This window comes from Rattus norvegicus, chromosome 6 (assembly GCF_036323735.1).
Source record: "Rattus norvegicus strain BN/NHsdMcwi chromosome 6, GRCr8, whole genome shotgun sequence".
Lineage (NCBI taxonomy): Eukaryota > Metazoa > Chordata > Mammalia > Rodentia > Muridae > Rattus > Rattus norvegicus.
In genome coordinates this window covers 50,800,157-50,819,494 of record NC_086024.1, presented here as the reverse complement: position 1 = coordinate 50,819,494, position 19,338 = coordinate 50,800,157, and the positions used below count along the sequence as shown (strand labels likewise).

The 19,338-nt window shown below is 43.7% G+C and overlaps 2 pseudogenes; one reads left to right on the top strand and one right to left on the bottom strand.

Moving 5' to 3' along the window:
- Positions 1–330: 330 nt before the first annotated feature.
- Akr1b1-ps1 (aldo-keto reductase family 1, member B1 (aldose reductase), pseudogene 1) lies at positions 331–2,794 on the bottom strand (annotated as a pseudogene).
- A 13,633-nt stretch (positions 2,795–16,427) lies between these two features.
- Positions 16,428–17,621, top strand: Npm1-ps19 (nucleophosmin 1, pseudogene 19; annotated as a pseudogene).
- Positions 17,622–19,338: the final 1,717 nt, after the last annotated feature.

The following is a 19,338-nucleotide window of genomic DNA, read 5'->3' as shown; positions in this document are numbered from 1 at the left end:
TCCTCTTCTGTCTGCCTCTCCCTCCCTTCTGAAACCTCTGTTCCTGCCTCCCTTCCTTCTCGTCCAATGACATGCCCCATTTTATCTTGTCTGCCTTCATCTGCATAATGACATCAACCTACACAGGGAAGGCTGAAGAAACACCTCAGCTACCAGTACAGCCCTCCAGATTCTATGTCAAACTAACAAACTCTCATTGTTTAGTCTACAAGGTGCCACCCAGTGCTGAGGAACACGGGCCACAGGACACTTGCAAGGGCAGATGAGGCAGAAAGAACATGTGTTAAGTCACTTGAGGAGGAGCAGGTATCTGTCTACCACAGCACAGCTTCAGACTTCTGCGTGGAAGGGGTAATCCTTGTGTTTGGCACAGCTCATCAAGGCACACACCCTCCAGTTCTGGTCATGTCCTCACTTGCTGCTCAACTTCAAAGACCTTGAAGTTCTCAGCAATGCATGCTGATGTCACAGACTTGGGGATCACTACCAAGTTCCTTTGAATAGGGAACCGGATCAGCACCTGGGCTGTGGTTTTATTGTACTCGACTGCAGCTGCCTTGATCCTGGGATCCTCCAGGAGAGAAGGGTCTTCAGGCTTGGCCCAGGGCCTGTCAGGAGAACCAAGAGGACTGTATGCTGTCACCATGATGCCTTTGTAATGGTAGTACTCAATCAGCTTCTCCTGAGTTAGGTATGGGTGGCACTCGGTCTGGTTAATGGCAGGCTTATATTTTAAGCCAGGTTTGTTCAAGATCCTCTCCATCTGAAGAAGGTTGAAGTTGGAGACACCAATTGCTTTTACCAAACCTCCATCTACTAGTTGTTCTATAACTGTCCCAGTGTCCACAAAATCTGTGTCACTAGGAATCATGCTTCCTGATGCATCCAGTTGGAAATAGTCAGGACCAGGCTTGAAGCCTGTTGGCCAGTGAATAAGGTAGAGGTCCAGGTAGTCCAGCAGCAGGTTGCTCAGTGTCTTCTGGCAGGTTTCTTTTACCTTGCTCTTGTTGTGGAACGTGTACCACAGCTTGTTGGCGATGAAGAGATCCTGGTGCTTCACCATCTGCTCCTTAAGCTTCTCCTAGAGGGCCACCCCCACCTCCTTCTCATTCTGGTACACTTGGGCACAGTCAATGGGGCAGTACCCCATGTCAATAGCAACCTTCACAGCCTCAGTCACCTGGATAGGAGGAGATTTCCAGGTGCCCATGTCCAGGGTGGGCATCTTGGTGCCATTGTTGAATTCCAGTAGTCCCTTTGCAAGAGAGGCAGAGATTGATTAACTCCAAGTGAGCCACTGGGCAAGGAGCACCACCCCAGGAGGGTGAGTGGGTGGATAATACTGAGGCTCTGAGTTGAAGCCTGTGCTGCAAATAGTTCTTATCACATGTTACATGTCCTTTAGGAACTGCCTTGTCGTGTAGTTTTCTGAAAAGCTACATTAAAAAAAATAGTCTGGTCATATTGCAATGCATTCTGGGAATCTGTGAATTCACATGATCATGATCAAGGGGGATCATGATCACCTATTCAGACACCTGGGTTAGCATCTCAGTAATGTTATCTGGTACTAGACATGTGGAGAGTGGTTATGGATGGTGTATTGACACCTTGGACATGAAGTTCAATGGCTTGAATACTCACTCATGAGGTTGGGTGAGTAGTCTATGAAAAGCAACCAAGCATCTCTAAACTACAGATCTGATTTTCCTGGGGATGTTCAGAAGTACATCTAAAGCCCTGCTACATAAACCATACTGGTTATACAACCACTGCTGAAGAAGCAGAATGTAAGTAAAACTGGCTATCTCTCCATAAACAATGCATACAGCTCATGGGGTGTTTTGTGACCTTATGAACTTTGATTTCTGGCTTCTTAAGGCCAATTAACCTGCCGAAAGATGCTACCATGGTTAATTGGTTAAGACAGCATTTGTGTCCCCCACCTCTGTCTGTCTGTTCATGTAAAAGACATGACCTTACATTTGACCTATTAGAAAAGAAAACTTAAACCATAGCTCAAGACATGGAAGACCTAAGATACCAAAACTTGTTTGGATTCTTCTTGATGTTATATAGCTTATGTACAAGGTAGTCCTTAGAGGCAGTTCCAAACAATGGCATTGACTTTGACAGTATCTGCAGAGCTGAGGAATGGAATGAAGGTTCTGCTGTGCTCTGTTCAATTAGAGTCACTTAATTAGTGAACACCAAGTTTCTTGCATGAGTTAAGGTCGCAGAAGTGAGATAAGCTATGGGTGACCATCACAGTAAGTTATCAGAGGGATAACTCAGAGCAGTGCTGTTGTTTCTCTTTGCTTCTTAAGCTTCTGTGGATGCCAGGGGTGGGCTTCTCCTCAGAGTGCCCTCTGCTCTTGCGAGCCTGTTCTCCTGTGGCCCTCACAGAGCTCTGTGACACAGCATGGCAGATGTGCATCTGATGGAACTGGAAATGCTTTGGTCACTGTTGGAATGTAGATGATAATCCTCACAGAGGGTTTTCAGTTCAACAGCTTCGAGTGGCTTGTATGAGGCAGAGGCGGATGTGGTGCAGAATTCACTCTTTGAAGGAAGAGATGAAATTCTGAAAGGCCAGAGGCCCCTAGTGCCTCAGAGGCAGATTGAGAGACTGGGTGGTATGGCGCTCACCACTGCTGTCTTGTGAGCACACGGGGAGGCAGGAATAACTGAAACTGAGCTTGTGAATTGGGAAAGAGGCACACCCGTCCCAAATTGCTCAGAGATTTGAGAAACAGGAGGAGGGAGGCAGGAGAACACTCACCGTCCTATTCATACTTCTTTGCTGTAGTCCCAGAGCTTGGGGACAATAAGGTCCCAGGTGTGAGCTGTGTGCAGAGGTCTCTCTAGTTGGGGCACTTTGTACTGAGAGTCACACCTCCATCAATGCAGTGGAAGTGAGTGACTAATGCAATTAAGGAGAAAACCATGGCCTCTCCAGTCTAATACAATCTATGATCCAGTCAGAACTGAGCAAAGATTGTAGAGTCAAGAGGCACAAGGAAAAGATTTAGATGTTGCTCTGATTTTATCTGGATTATCCTAAGTCCAAGGGAAGAGGTTTAAAATGCCTTGTTAATGTTTTATATTGATGACACATTCAAGTAGAATCTAGTACTAAATATAATGCATTAATACAGTTAATTTCACATTTTTTGCTTTGTAAATGTAACTATTAGATAATTAAAAAGTTCTGTCATGTGGTTTATATTGTATTTTGATTAGTTAGTAATAATTTAGAGCATTTTTATAGCTTCCTCTAACTTAGAGGTTGCAGCCACAGCCCTCTGTGAGACAAGACTCTCTCCTTTGCTTTCTCCTTCCTTCCTTTGCTCCTGTATCCTCCTCTTCTGTGACCCATCTTGGATGTTTGTCCTCAGCTCTGTCATCCATTTGCAACCATGGAGAATTGCAGCATGGGAGGTAGCCCATCTGAGCTGAGCTTGGGTTTAACATTGCCCTGTACTTTGCAAATTATGAGAGAGAAGGAAGACAGAGGGGAGAGGGCTGGGGGTGGGGGATGGAGATGGGGTTGGGGAAGAAAGACTGACTTGGAGGACTAGATTGGGCCCAGTGTTGCAGTCCTCTCCTTGACTTGCCTCGCTCCCCTTTTATCTTGAAGTCAGTATACCTGAGCATTCTCCAGAAGTGGCTCCTTTGCATTAACCTCTAAGCAGAATTTATCATGGACTCACTCGGTCACTAAGTACTAACTACACAGTACAGTTCCCTGTTAGGTAATGTTCAAGGTGGGAGAGAAAGATCAGGAAGGTGGGTATGGTCTAGAATGTTCTATGAGCTATTCCTGTGTACATGCTGAGGCAAGGGTGTTCAGAAAGTTCTGAAACCACAGGATAAGGAGTCCTGCTTGAGAGGCTGGACCAGAAACCTGGAGGAATCCTAAGTTTCATGTCCGCATTCTTGAGAATCAACATAAGGTTGAACGTCAAATTATCTCAGTACTCTGTGTCTCAGAGTAGGCCTGTGGTGCCCTCAGTGTCTGTTTGTGGCATGAGGGATAGGCAGTTTTCCTGCCATCAAGTTCCATCTTCCATTTGATCTTCCTCTCCTGAATGGACGCAGCCAACTGAGTGACTGCAAAGCAGCACTGTGCTGGAGGTTGATGCTTGATGTTGGAAACAGGCCATGTATCTCAAAGACCCCTGGTGGAGGTCAGGGCCCTTCTCCAAGACAGATCCCACCTGCAGAACTAAGAGAGCTCATAACATCTTTGATATACAGTCACATATATATGTGCCAGGGGCCATCATGGGGCAGAGACTCTTACAAGGACCTCATCCTCTCAGAGTGGATATAGTGATATTAACCTGGACTTTTATGTCCTTCCCAACTTGATCCCTCTTCCCTGGAGGTAGAGCCTTGGAGGAATGAATTCACAAACAGGAAATAGTGGTAGGTCGTGTTGCTATTCAATAACAGAGAAAAGACAGAGACTCTTCATGCTTTTAAACTTACATGTATTTTTTCTCCTGTTAAAAATAACATATTTTATTGATTCTTTGAGAATTTTATGCGATGTATTCTGATCATATTCAACTCCCAACTGCCCAGATTCACCAACTCATTTCTCTCTAGCCAACTAACCTTAAGTCTGCCCCTTTCTTTCTTCCTGTCTTCCTGAGGTTCACGGTCTGCCTACCCTACATCCTGAGAGGTCTGTCTTTCTGAGGATGCCCCTTTGGCTCTTCTATGAGTCTCTCTGCTGTGATCACCCCCTAGGTATCCTGTTCTCCCCTAACTGCACATGGAACCATTTGCACTCCTCAAGTCTCCCCTGTGTTATTCATGTAGAGGCTGATCCTGGAGATGTTGACTTCCCAGATAATGGATGAGCTTTGGCTTTGATCTCTTCCAGTACTAAGAGCATAGTGGGACTTCAGGATCCATAGGGTCCCAGGACCTTTGTAGTCCCTGAAGGAAGCCTGAGTCTTCTCTTTTCTTCTTTTCCTCCTTTTCCTGTGAGGCAGAATCCTGGCATGGCAAGGTATGAGATGTCTAAATACCCATCCCCCCATAATGAGCTGTTTTCCCCCAACCCAGCTCTCAAGATTGATGGTCCATCTGCTGACGAATTTTTTTTGAAAGCATTATGGTGCCTCTGGGCAGCGTTAATTTTTAAAAATGCCCTTTTCTCCTCGATCAATAGGTTAGCCTGGGCCAGGAGGCTTGGGATATTTATTTCTTTGGGGTCTTCATAGAGAATACATCATATTACACAGTAACTCTGTGTTCTGGGTCATGATTTAATTCCATGACATAGGGGTCATTCCAAGCCTCGGGATGGCCACTGTAGCTCATGGTTCTATTAGCATTTCTGAACTGTGGCTGAAAGAAAACCTAATCACTAGCAGATATTTTTTTTGCCCACCTTCTGGACAGTTGCACTGGGGACCATGGTAGGGCCTGGGGTGTTTCCAGCAGGTGAGAGCTGAGTGCCCCATTCTGTGCTTTGCCTGGTTTCTCCACGCATGTTATATCGTCAATTCCAGACTTTTGGTGAGAGGGGAGATGTTTTAATTTTACACTTGTTGCAAAGTGTTTCCAAGCCTGGCCAAGTGTACAGATGGAGATCTGACCTCCACTGTATCCAAACTTTTATGGTTCACCTGTGATGCACCTTGGACACTTCTGCAAATCCTGATGCATGGCACAATAAAAGAAAACCAGGAGGATCTATTTGTTATGTAATAATAGATAACCTGAGACTTCAGAAGCCAGCCTTGAAAGGTAGACATAGGCAGCCTTTGCTTCCTATGGATGGGCAGCTCACAGGAGTGCCTGGCTCCAACTAGTACCTCCCACACAGCTTTTGGGTTTGGTGGTTTAGGTCTTGGCTCCCATCAAAGCACAGTGAGGGTTCTTCAGGGCCCATGATTTTAGCTTCTTTGAGATCAGCAAGGTCTTACTATGAGGTCAGAGGGCAGGACTTCCCCTGAAGCATGCTGGGTAAGTTGAGGGCCGAGGGTTAATGGATGATGTCATTTTATAGTTTAACCATTCTGGCTGTTGCAAAGGGGAAAAATGCTGATCAAATGAGCTGCTGTTTTCAATCATTTATGAGTTTTTTTCCCCTTTATTTTTTAAAAACTTGCCGAAGACTTTAGCTCCTATATTTATAATAGTGTGGAAGATAGAGGAACACAAAAATACAAATTCGGTCCTCTCTTCTCACTGCCTCTAGTCTCTCTGAAGATTGCCATCTTGTTCATATTGGTATCTGATGGACTCTTAAGCACAGTTACCAAGACAGATGGGAAATGATAAAAATGGACATCCCTCTGCAGAGTTCTGTGATTAGTTACGGGGTAGTCACGGATAACAGAGCTCTACTTATGTATTTCTGAGCAGTCTCTCTCACTTCTGTAGCCAAATGAAGAAGAAAACAGGATCCCTTGCCATCGTGCCCATGGTCCTAGGCCCTTGGGCAGCTGCTGACATCTGTTTATTTCACACATGGCAGAACGTGAATCTCTTCATGTCACTAATGCTAATAAAGGGCTAGTAGCAGAAAGAGCTGTTAGCACAAAGAGCTATTAGCACAGATTGCCTAGAAGTTTTTTGTCTTCATTCTTACGGTTTTGAGGTAAAACTAGTAAGGCTGTCTTGTGTGCAAGTCAAGGAGCGCCTGTAGACAAGGAGAGATTCTGGAAGCTTCCTAAGGCTCACAACTGTTTCCCTCTCTATCCTCTGGAGACACTGGCACATGTGTAGGTGGCATGTGAGGTTCAGGAGTCTGACACACCCAGTACCTCAGGTTCTTACGGTTGGTTTTTTGTTTCTATCTGTGACTGTGCTTTCAGAGTGTGCTGCCTCCCAGATAATGGCCACTGGGAGCTGGGGGAGGAGATCTCTGGCCTTTCTCAAGTCTGCGGCTGTCTTTTTACTTACCTGAATTAGAGCCCTTCTTTCTGCAGAATTTCTGCCCCCATTGTGGTAGTTTACAGGCTGCTGCATTTCTATGAATTACTCGGAAACACATGACTTTTCATTTTCTCATTTCTATCTCTACTTTAAGTATGCTTTCCCTAGTATTTTGGGTTTCTTCAAGTGTTCGTTAAAGTCCCCTCCCCACCTTGTAACTTCTTATCCACTACTCTGCTTGACCTTCATGGTGACTTAATTCTAGTGGCATGACCTTTTCCCTGTCTCTTCTTCATTCTCCTCTGGGAAGCTGCCAAGATTTATAGCTTGACTGCCTGGGAGCTGTCATAGCCGCCAGGGCAGAATCTAAGACATTGCTACTAAATGCTCCTTTACATAAAATAATTCAGTATCAATATCCCTGCTATCACACCAACCTCTATGGCAGCCAGGCTTTCTGAATCGATGAAAAAGGTTAAACTAATGGCTCGAGGAGGAGGCAGAAGAGGACATCAGATCCCCAGATCTGAATCACAGGCAGTTGTGAACCACATAATGCCCGTGCTGGGAACTGAACTCAGGTCCTCTGCAAGAGCAGTATGTGCTTGTAGCCACTGAGTCATCACTCTAGCCCCCTGACAAGAGTTCTTTATCATTGCCTATGAAAGTCTAAATGAATGAATAAACGAAGATAACCAAAGTGTGCTTCTGGTGTTCACTTGTGCAAATATACTGGGGAGCCCTAGGCAGGAGATCTTCAGACACGAGGTTCATGAGGGGAGATTTCTTCTCTGTTCTGACAGGTTTCTTCATGTCTTCTCAAGTCCCTTGGCTTTTCAAGCAAACAGAGCAATATTAAGAGCAACTGCATCTTCTTTCCGAGGAGGTCAGATGCCTTCTCAGGGACTTCCTGAAGAGGAAGCTATAATTGGCAAGTTGGGCTCCCATTACATGGTTTTGCAACAGGAAGAGAAGTGGTGTTTGGCCCCTGCTGATGATTGACAGTTGTGTTACAGAGTGGATCCCATTTTCACAGTGCCATTGTCATGATGCCTCATAAAGGGGCTGAGGCTAAACACTGATGTATAGGGGCTAACAGGACAGACCAGGGAATCTCAGAGAGTCTGCTTTGTGCCACTGGCAGGTGAGGCCCATTGTTTTTTTCCCCCAGACACTGGGCTTCTGCCATATGAGACAGTCCATTCATTTGAAAGTAGTCTTAGCAGGATGCTAGTGTTCATTTAAAAAGGTTTCTAAATGTAAATGTTAGGCTAGATGGTACCTGACATGTAGATAATTTCTGTTATGAAAAACCTTAAACACACAACATAAATTTGTTGTTTATATTTCAGCCTTCTGAAGCCAGTCGGCGGCTAATTGTGATTACTTTCATGGAGAAAATGCCTGCCCAGCACCTTGTCAGAGCCCAGCATGTGTAACTGCTGTATGCAACACACTTGTTTCAAATATTCTCCTATCTACAGAGCTCTCCCCATCCCTCTGTCACACTATGGTTAAATCCCTTTGTAAGTAATGAACACAAACACCATTACTGTCAACATCAAAATGTCCAAAATGGAAAGGTATGCACTGGAGTAACACACCAAGAGGGCTCCCAATACCTAAGGAAGGGTTTTGATGATGCAGGGAAGAAAATGAAATTGTCTGGTGGTGGTTCATCAATGAAACCACAGTCCTGTGGCAACAGCCATATTTTTATCCTTGAAACATTTTTTTCTCTTTTGCTTAAAACACATGCTATGTTGTTAGCTCTGTTACCAGCATCAGAGGGGCCTTGGGTGGGTAGAAAATGCTCCTTGCTGAACACTGCCCTCAAGGCCAATGCCAGGAGCTCTACCTAATTTCCTGAAGTCTCTTTTCTGTGGATCCCCAGCTCCTGTTTTGGCAGTGATACCCCACAGAGTCTGCTCTCTATAGAGCTATACTCCTTGCTCCAAAGCATCAGTGGTCATTTCCCTTCAGAAGATGGCATTCTTGTCTTCCCCAGGATAGGCTTAGCACAGTCTTCTTATTCTCTTTATCTTTTCTGTGGTTCTGGGGCTCAAACCTGGGCCTTATGGATGCTGGGCAAGTGGTCTGATGCTAAGCTTCATCTGTACCCCCAGGACAGGCTTTTCTTTTTTCTTTTTCTTTTTTTTTTTTAGTTCTTTTTTTTTATTAACTTGAGTATTTCTTTTTTTTTTTTTTTAGTTTTAGAAGTGTTTTTTTTTTTTTTAAGATTTTTTTTTTTTTTTATTAACTTGAGTATTTCTTATATACATTTCGAGTGTTATTCCCTTTCCCGGTTTCCGGGCAAACATCCCCCTCCCCCCTCCCCTTCCTTATGGGTGTTCCCCTCCCAACCCTCCCCCCATTGCCGCCCTCCCCCCATAGACTAGTTCACTGGGGGTTCAGTCTTAGCAGGACCCAGGGCTTCCCCTTCCACTGGTGCTCTTACTAGGATATTCATTGCTACCTATGGGGTCAGAGTCCAGGGTCAGTCCATGTATAGTCTTTAGGTAGTGGCTTAGTCCCTGGAAGCTCTGGTTGCTTGGCATTGTTGTACTTTTGGGGTCTCGAGCCCCTTCAAGCTCTTCCAGTTCTTTCTCTGATTCCTTCAATAGGGGACCTATTCTCAGTTCAGTGGTTTGCTGCTGGCATTCGCCTCTATATTTGCTGTATTCTGGCTGTGTCTCTCAGGAGCGATCTACATCCGGCTCCTGTCGGTCTGCACTTCTTTGCTTCATCCATCTTGTCTAATTGGGTGGCTGTATATGTATGGGCCACATGTGGGGCAGGCTCTGAATGGGTGTTCCTTCAGTCTCTGTTTTAATCTTTGCCTCTCCCTTCCCTGCCAAGGGTATTCTTTTTCCTCATTTAAAGAAGGAGTGAAGCATTCACATTTTGATCATCCGTCTTGAGTTTCGTTTGTTCTAGGGATCTAGGGTAATTCAAGCATTTGGGCTAATAGCCACTTATCAATGAGTGCATACCATGTATGTCTTTCTGTGATTGGGTTAGCTCACTCAGGATGATATTTTCCAGTTCCAACCATTTGCCTACGAATTTCATAAACTCGTTGTTTTTGATAGCTGAGTAATATTCCATTGTGTAGATGTACCACATTTTCTGTATCCATTCCTCTGTTGAAGGGCATCTGGGTTCTTTCCATTTTCTGGCTATTATAAATAAGGCTGCGATGAACATAGTGGAGCACGTGTCTCTTTTATATGTTGAGGCATCTTTTGGGTATATGCCCAAGAGAGGTATAGCTGGATCCTCAGGCAGTTCAATGTCCAATTTTCTGAGGAACCTCCAGACTGATTTCCAGAATGGTTTTACCAGTCTGCAATCCCACCAACAATGGAGGAGTGTTCCTCTTTCTCCACATCCTCGCCAGCATCTGCTGTCACCTGAGTTTTTGATCTTAGCCATTCGCACTGGTGTGAGGTGAAATCTCAGGGTTGTTTTGATTTGCATTTCCCTTATGACTAAAGATGTTGAACATTTCTTTAGGTGTTTCTCAGCCATTCGGCATTCCTCAGCTGTGAATTCTTTGTTTAGCTCTGAACCCCATTTTTTAATAGGGTTATTTGTTTCCCTGCGGTCTAACTTCTTGAGTTCTTTGTATATTTTGGATATAAGGCCTCTATCTGTTGTAGGATTGGTAAAGATCTTTTCCCAATCTGTTTGTTGCTGTTTTGTCCTAACCACAGTGTCCTTTGCCTTACAGAAGCTTTGCAGTTTTATGAGATCCCATTTGTCGATTCTTGATCTTAGAGCATAAGCCATTGGTGTTTTGTTCAGGAAATTTTTTCCAGTGCCCATGTGTTCCAGATGCTTCCCTAGTTTTTCTTCTATTAGTTTGAGTGTGTCTGGTTTGATGTGGAGGTCCTTGATCCACTTGGACTTAAGCTTTGTACAGGGTGATAAGGATGGATCGATCTGCATTCTTCTACATGTTGCCCTCCAGTTGAACCAGCACCATTTGCTGAAAATGCTATCTTTTTTCCATTGGATGGTTTTGGCTCCTTTGTCAAAAATCAAGTGACCATAGGTGTGTGGGTTCATTTCTGGGTCTTCAATTCTATTCCATTGGTCTATCTGTCTGTCTCTGTACCAATACCATGCAGTTTTTATCACTATTGCTCTGTAATACTGCTTGAGTTCAGGGATAGTGATTCCCCCTGAAGTCCTTTTATTGTTGAGGATAGCTTTAGCTATCCTGGGTTTTTTGTTATTCCAGATGAATTTGCAAATTGTTCTGTCTAACTCTTTGAAGAATTGGATTGGTATTTGGATGGGGATTGCATTGAATCTGTAGATTGCTTTTGGTAAAATGGCCATTTTTACTATATTAATCCTGCCAATCCATGAGCATGGGAGATCTTTCCATCTTCTGAGGTCTTCTTCAATTTCCTTCCTCAGTGTCTTGAAGTTCTTATTGTACAGATCTTTTACTTGCTTGGTTAAAGTCACACCAAGGTACTTTATATTATTTGGGTCTATTATGAAGGGTGTCGTTTCCCTAATTTCTTTCTCGGCTTGTTTCTCTTTTGTATAGAGGAAGGCAACTGATTTATTTGAGTTAATTTTATACCCAGCCACTTTGCTGAAGTTGTTTATCAGCTTTAGTAGTTCTCTGGTGGAACTTTTGGGATCACTTAAATATACTATCATGTCATCTGCAAATAGTGATATTTTGACTTCTTCTTTTCCGATCTGTATCCCCTTGATCTCCTTTTGTTGTCTGATTGCTCTGGCTAGAACTTCAAGAACTATATTGAATAAGTAGGGAGAGAGTGGGCAGCCTTGTCTAGTCCCTGATTTTAGTGGGATTGCTTCAAGTTTCTCTCCATTTAGTTTAATGTTAGCAACTGGTTTGCTGTATATGGCTTTTACTATGTTTAGGTATGGGCCTTGAATTCCTATTCTTTCCAGGACTTTTATCATGAAGGGGTGTTGAATTTTGTCAAATGCTTTCTCAGCATCTAATGAAATGATCATGTGGTTCTGTTCTTTCAGTTTGTTTATATAATGGATCACGTTGATGGTTTTCCGTATATTAAACCATCCCTGCATGCCTGGGATGAAGCCTACTTGATCATGGTGGATGATTGTTTTGATGTGCTCTTGAATTCGGTTTGCCAGAATTTTATTGAGTATTTTTGCGTCGATATTCATAAGGGAAATTGGTCTGAAGTTCTCTTTCTTTGTTGTGTCTTTGTGTGGTTTAGGTATAAGAGTAATTGTGGCTTCGTAGAAGGAATTTGGGAGTGCTCCATCTGTTTCAATTTTGTGGAATAGTTTGGATAATATTGGTATGAGGTCTTCTATGAAGGTTTGATAGAATTCTGCACTAAACCTGTCTGGACCTGGGCTCTTTTTGGTTGGGAGACCTTTAATGACTGCTTCTATTTCCTTAGGAGTTATGGGGTTGTTTAACTGGTTTATCTGTTCCTGATTTAACTTCGATACCTGGTATCTGTCTAGGAAATTGTCCATTTCCTGAAGATTTTCAAATTTTGTTGAATATAGGTTTTTATAGTAAGATCTGATGATTTTTTGAATTTCCTCCGAATCTGTAGTTATGTCTCCCTTTTCATTTCTGATTTTGTTAATTTGGACACACTCTCTGTGTCCTCTCGTTAGTCTGGCTAAGGGTTTATCTATCTTGTTGATTTTCTCAAAGAACCAACTTTTGGTTCTGTTGATTATTTCTATGGTCCTTTTTGTTTCTACTTGGTTGATTTCAGCTCTGAGTTTGATTATTTCCTGCCTTCTACTCCTCCTGGGTGTATTTGCTTCTTTTTGTTCTAGAGCTTTTAGGTGTGCTGTCAAGCTGCTGACATATGCTCTTTCCTGTTTCTTTCTGCAGGCACTCAGCGCTATGAGTTTTCCTCTTAGCACAGCTTTCATTGTGTCCCATAAGTTTGAGTATGTTGTATCTTCATTTTCATTAAATTCTAAAAAGTTTTTAATTTCTTTCTTTATTTCTTCCTTGACCAGGTTATCATTGAGTAGAGCATTGTTCAATTTCCACGTATATGTGGGCATTCTTCCCTTATTGTTATTGAAGACCAGTTTTAGGCCGTGGTGGTCCGATAGCACGCATGGGATTATTTCTATCTTTCTGTACCTGTTGAGGCCCGTTTTTTGACCAATTATATGGTCAATTTTGGAGAAAGTACCATGAGGAGCTGAGAAGAAGGTATATCCTTTTGCTTTAGGATAGAATGTTCTATAAATATCCGTTAAGTCCATTTGGCTCATGACTTCTCTTAGTCTGTCTACATCACTGTTTAATTTCTGTTTCCATGATCTGTCCATTGATGAGAGTGGGGTGTTGAAATCTCCCACTATTATTGTGTGAGGTGCAATGTGTGTTTTGAGCTTTAGTAAGGTTTCTTTTACGTATGTAGGTGCCCTTGTATTTGGGGCATAGATATTTAGGATTGAGAGTTCATCTTGGTGGATTTTTCCTTTGATGAATATGAAGTGTCCTTCCTTATCTTTTTTGATGACTTTTAGTTGGAAATTGATTTTATTTGATATTAGAATGGCTACTCCAGCTTGCTTCTTCTGACCATTTGCTTGGAAAGTTGTTTTCCAGCCTTTCACTCTGAGGTAGTGTCTGTCTTTGTCTCTGAGGTGTGTTTCCTGTAGGCAGCAGAATACAGGGTCCTCGTTGCATATCCAGTTTGTTAATCTATGTCTTTTTATTGGGGAGTTGAGGCCATTGATATTGAGAGATATTAAGGAATAGTGATTATTGCTTCCCGTTATATTCATGTTTGGATGTGAGGTTATGTTTGTGTGCTTTCATTCTCTTTGTTTTGTTGCCAAGACGATTAGTTTCTTGCTTCTTCTAGGGTATAGCTTGCCTCCTTATGTTAGGCTTTACCATTTATTATCCTATGTAGTGCTGGATTTGTAGAAAGATATTGTGTAAATTTGGTTTTGTCATGGAATATCTTGGTTTCTCCATCAATGTTAATTGAGAGTTTTGCTGGATACAGTAACCTGGGCTGGCATTTGTGTTCTCTTAGGGTCTGTATGACATCAGTCCAGGATCTTCTGGCCTTCATAGTTTCTGGTGAGAAGTCTGGTGTGATTCTGATAGGTCTGCCTTTATATGTTACTTGACCTTTTTCCCTTACTGCTTTTAATATTCTTTCTTTATTTTGTGCGTTTGGTGTTTTGACAATTATGTGACGGGAGGTGTTTCTTTTCTGGTCCAATCTATTTGGAGTTCTGTAGGCTTCTTGTATGTCTATGGGTATCTCTTTTTTTAGGTTAGGGAAGTTTTCTTCTATGATTTTGTTGAAGATATTTGCTGGTCCTTTGAGCTGGGAGTCTTCACTCTCTTCTATACCTATTATCCTTAGGTTTGATCTTCTCATTGAGTCCTGGATTTCCTGTATGTTTTGGACCAGTAGCTTTTTCCGCTTTACATTATCTTTGACAGTTGAGTCAATGATTTCTATGGAATCTTCTGCTCCTGAGATTCTCTCTTCCATCTCTTGTATTCTGTTGGTGAAGCTTGTATCTACAGCTCCTTGTCTCATCTTTTGGTTTTCTATATCCAGGGTTGTTTCCATGTGTTCTTTCTTGATTGCTTCTATTTCCATTTTTAATTCCTTCAACTGTTTGATTGTGTTTTCCTGGAATTCTTTCAGGGATTTTTTGCGATTCCTCTCTGTAGGCTTTTACTTGTTTATTAATGTTTTCTTGTGCTTCCCTAAGTGTGTTCATGTCTTTCTTGAAGTCCTCCAGCATCATGATCAAATATGATTTTGAAACTAGATCTTGCTTTTCTGGTGTGTTTGGATATTCCATGTTTGTTTTGGTGGGAGAATTGGGCTCCGATGATGGCATGTAGTCTTGGTTTCTGTTGCTTGGGTTCCTGCGCTTGCCTCTCGCCATCAGATTATCTCTAGTGTTACTTTGTTCTGCTATTTCTGACAGTGGCTAGACTGTCCTATAAGCCTGTGTGTCAGGAGTGCTGTAGACCTGTTTTCCTCTCTTTCAGTCAGTTATGGGGACAGAGTGTTCTGCTTTCGGGCGTGTAGTTTTTCCTCTCTACAGGTCTTCAGCTGTTCCTGTGGGCCTGTGTCTTGAGTTCACCAGGCAGCTTTCTTGCAGCAGAAAATTTGGTCCTACCCGTGGTCCCGAGGCTCAGGTTCGCTCGTGGGGTGCTGCCCAGGGGCTCTCTGCAGCGGCAGCAACCAGGAAGACCTGTGCCGCCCCTTCCGGGAGCTTCAGTGCACCAGGGTTCCAGATGGTCCTTGGCTTTTTCCTCTGGCGTCCGAGATGTGTGTGCAGGGAGCAGTCTCTTCTGGTTTCCCAGGCCTGTCTGCCTCTCTGAAGGTTCAGCTCTCCCTCCCACGGGATTTGGGTGCAGAGAACTGTTTATCCGGTCTGTTTCCTTCAGGGTCCGGCGGTGTCTCTGGCAGGGGTCCTGCCGCTCCCCCACGGGAGCCCAGAGGCCTTATACAGTTTCCTCTTGGGCCAGGGATGTGGGCAGGGGTGAGCAGTGTTGGTGGTCTCTTCCGCTCTGCAGCCTCAGGAGTGCCCACCTGACCAGGCGGTTGGGTCTCTCTCTCACCGGGTCTGGGAGCAGAGAGCTGCTGCGGGCCGGGATCCGCGGGTGTGGGACTTCCGGTAAACACAGAACGTGCCCGGTCGTAGAGAAATTCTGCTTCCGTGTGTCCCAAGCTCACCAGGCAGCTTTCTTGCAGCAGAAAATTTGGTCTTACCTGTGGTCCCGAGGCTCAGGTTCGCTCGTGGGGTGCTGCCCAGGGGCTCTCTGCAGCGGCAGCAACCAGGAAGACCTGTGCCGCCCCCGAGTATTTCTTATATACATTTCGAGTGTTATTCCTTTCCCGGTTTCCAGGCAAACATCCCCCTCCCCCCTCCCCTTCCTTATGGGTGTTCCCCTCCCAACCCTCCCCCCATTGCCGCCCTCCCCACAACAGTCTAGTTCACTGGGGGTTCAGTCTTAGCAGGACGCAGGGCTTCCCCTTCCACTGGTGCTCTTACTAGGATATTCATTGCTACCTATGAGGTCAGAGTCCAGGGTCAGTCCATGTATAGTCTTTAGGTAGTGGCTTAGTCCCTGGAAGCTCTGGTTGCTTGGCATTGTTGTACATATGGGGTCTCGAGCCCCTTCAAGCTCTTCCAGTTCTTTCTCTGATTCCTTCAACGGGGGCAGGACAGGCTTTTCAAAGCTGGACTTTACATGGTGTTGTAAGCTTATTATTAGCTCCCTGTGCTGGAGGAGCTCTTCCCTAGCTGACCTATCTCAAGCTGAGGAGAGAGTTAGTGATCCAACCTTCACTGGGCTGTAGATGGTACATCCTGCCCTCTTCCCTCGGTATGGGCATAGTCTCCAAGACTTCTTTGGGATTCCCGGTAGTAAGAATCCATTAAGAAACATCCTTGGGCTTGGCGTGATTCCGTCCTGCATGTCTGTTCTGTGGAACAGTAGGCAGTTGTTTTCTGTCCGGCTTCTCTCACACTGAAGTGCGGGCCTCCACCTCATGGAAGACTCGATGGACATGGATATGAGCCCTCTTAGGCCTCAGAACTACCTTTTTGGTTGTGAACTAAAGGCTGACAAAGACTATCACTTTAAAGTGTATAATGATGAAAATGAGCACCAGTTATCATCAAGAACGGTCAGTTTAAGAGCAGGGGCAAAAGATGAGTTGCACATCGTAGAGGCAGAAGCAATGAACTATGAAAGCAGTCCAGTTAAAGTAACACTGGCAACTTTGAAAATGTCTGTACAACCAACAGTTTCCCTTGGGGGCTTCGAAATTACACCACCTGTGGTCTTGAGGTTGAAGTGTGGTTCTGGGCCTGTGCACATAAGTGGACAGCACCTAGTAACTGTAGAGGAAGATGCAGAGTCAAGATGATGTAAAACTGTTAAGCATGTCTGGAAAGAGATCTGCTCCCGGAGGTGGTAACAAAGTCCCACAGAAAAAAGTAAAACTTGATGAAGATGATGATGAGAATGATGAAGATGATGAAGATGATGATGATGATTTTGATGAAGAGGAAACTGAAGAAAAGGTTCCAGTGAAGAAATCTGTACGAGATACCCCAGCCAAAAATGCACAAAAATCAAACCAAAATGGGAAAGATTTAAAACCATCAACACCAAGGTCAAAGGGTCAAGAGTCCTTCAAAAAACAGGAAAAAACTCCCAAAACATCCAAAGGACCTAGCTCTGTAGAAGACATTAAGGCAAAAATGCAAGCAAGTATAGAAAAAGGTGGTTCTCTTCCCAAAGTGGAAGCCAAGTTCATTAATTATGTAAAGAATTGTTTCCGGATGACTGACCAGGAGGCTATTCAAGATCTCTGGCAGTGGAGGAAGTCTCTTTAAGAAAATGGTTTAAACAGTTTGAAATAATTCTGTCTTACTTCATTTCTGTAATAGTTACTATCTGGCTGTCCTTTTTATAATGCAAAGTGAGAACTTTCCCTACTGTGTTTGATAAATGTTGTCCAGGTTCAATTGCCAAGAATGTGTTGTCTAAAATGCCTGTTTAGTTTTCAAGGATGGAACTCCACCCTTTACTTGGTTTTAAGTATGTATGGAATGTTATGATAGGACATAGTAGTAGTGGTGGTCAGATGTGGAAATGGTAGGGAGACAAATATACATGTGAAATAAACTCAGTATTTTAATAAAGTAAAAAAAAAAAGAAACATCCTTGGACAGGTAAAAGATTAATAATGTGCCTGACTGTCCTATTGGTTTCTATTGTGATAAAGATCATGACCAAAAGAAACTCAGGGAGGAAAGGGGTTTATTTGGCTTAGAAGTCCCAATAACAATCTATCATGAAGGGAGCCAAGTCAGGAACTCAAGGAGGGCAGTGTGGTTTTGGATATGTTTGGCCCAGGGAGTGGCACTATTAGGAGGTATGGCCTTGTTGGAGTAGGTGTGGCCTTGTTGGATAGGTGTGTCATTGTGGGAATGGGCTTTAATACCCTTTTCCTAGCTGCCTGGAAGCCAGTATTCTCCAGTTTGCCTTCAGAATATGATGCAGAACTCTCAGCTTCTCCTATATCATACCTGCCTGAATGCTGCCATGCTCCCATCTTGATGATAATGGACTGAACCTTTGAACCTGTAAGCCAGCCCCAATTAAATGTTGTCCTTCTAAGGATTACCTTGGTCATGGTGTCTGTTCACAGCAGTAAAACCCTGGTACCAGGGACTGGGGTATTGCTGTTATAAGCCTGACTATGCTTTTGTTTGGAAGAATGTGGATTTTGGGACTTTGGATTTGGAAAACAATGGAATGCTTTAAGTGGGGCTTAATGGGCTATCATAGTAGGAATATGAAAGACGTTGTTATTAAGAGTGATTTGAATTGTGCAGACCTGGCCTATGAGGTTTCAGTGGAGAATTTCAATATGTGGCTTAGAGACTGTTTTGTGGTATTTTAGTGAAGAATGTGGCTGTTTTCTGCACTTGTCTAAAGCGTCTAGCTGAAGCTAAGGGAAAGAGATTTATACTAATTGCATTGACAAAGGAAATCTTAAAAAACCCCAGCAAAGACGCCTGGGAAACCAGAAGAGACTGCACTCTGCGCACATCCAGACGCCAGAGGAAAACACCAAACGCCATCTGGAACCCTGGTGCACGGAGGCTCCCGGAAAGAGCGGCGCAGATCTCCTCGGTTGCTGCCGCCGCGGAGAGGACTTAGGCAGTACCCCACGAGCACACTTGATCCTCAGAACCTCAGGTAGGACCAACTTTTCCCCTGCAAGTGACCTGCCTGGTGAACTCAAGACACAGGCCCACAGGAACAGCTGAAGACCTGTAGAGAGGAAAAACTACAAGCCCGAAAGCAGAACACTCTGTCCCCATAACTGGCTGAAAGAAAACAGGAAAACAGGTCTACAGCACTCCTGACACACAGGCTTATAGGACAGTCTAGCTACTGTCAGAAATAGCAGAACAAAGTAACACTAGAGATAATCTGATGGCAGGAGGCAAGCGCAGGAACCCAAGCAACAGAAACCAAGACTACATGGCATCATCGGAGCCCAATTCTCCCACCAAAATAAACATGGAATATCCAAACACACCAGAAAAGCAAGATCTAGTTTCAAAATCATATTTGATCATGATGCTGGAGGACTTCAAGAAAGATGTGAAGAACTCCCTTAGAGAACAAGTAGAAGCCTACAGAGAAGAATCGCAAAAATGCCTGAAAGAATTCCAGGAAAACACAATCAAACAGTTGAAGGAATTAAAAATGGAAATAGAAGCAATCAAGAAAGAACACATGGAAACAACCCTGGATATAGAAAATCAAAAGAAGAGACAAGGAGCTGTAGATAGAAGCCTCACCAACAGAATACAAGAGATGGAAGAGAGAATCTCGGGAGCAGAAGATTCCATAGAAATCAT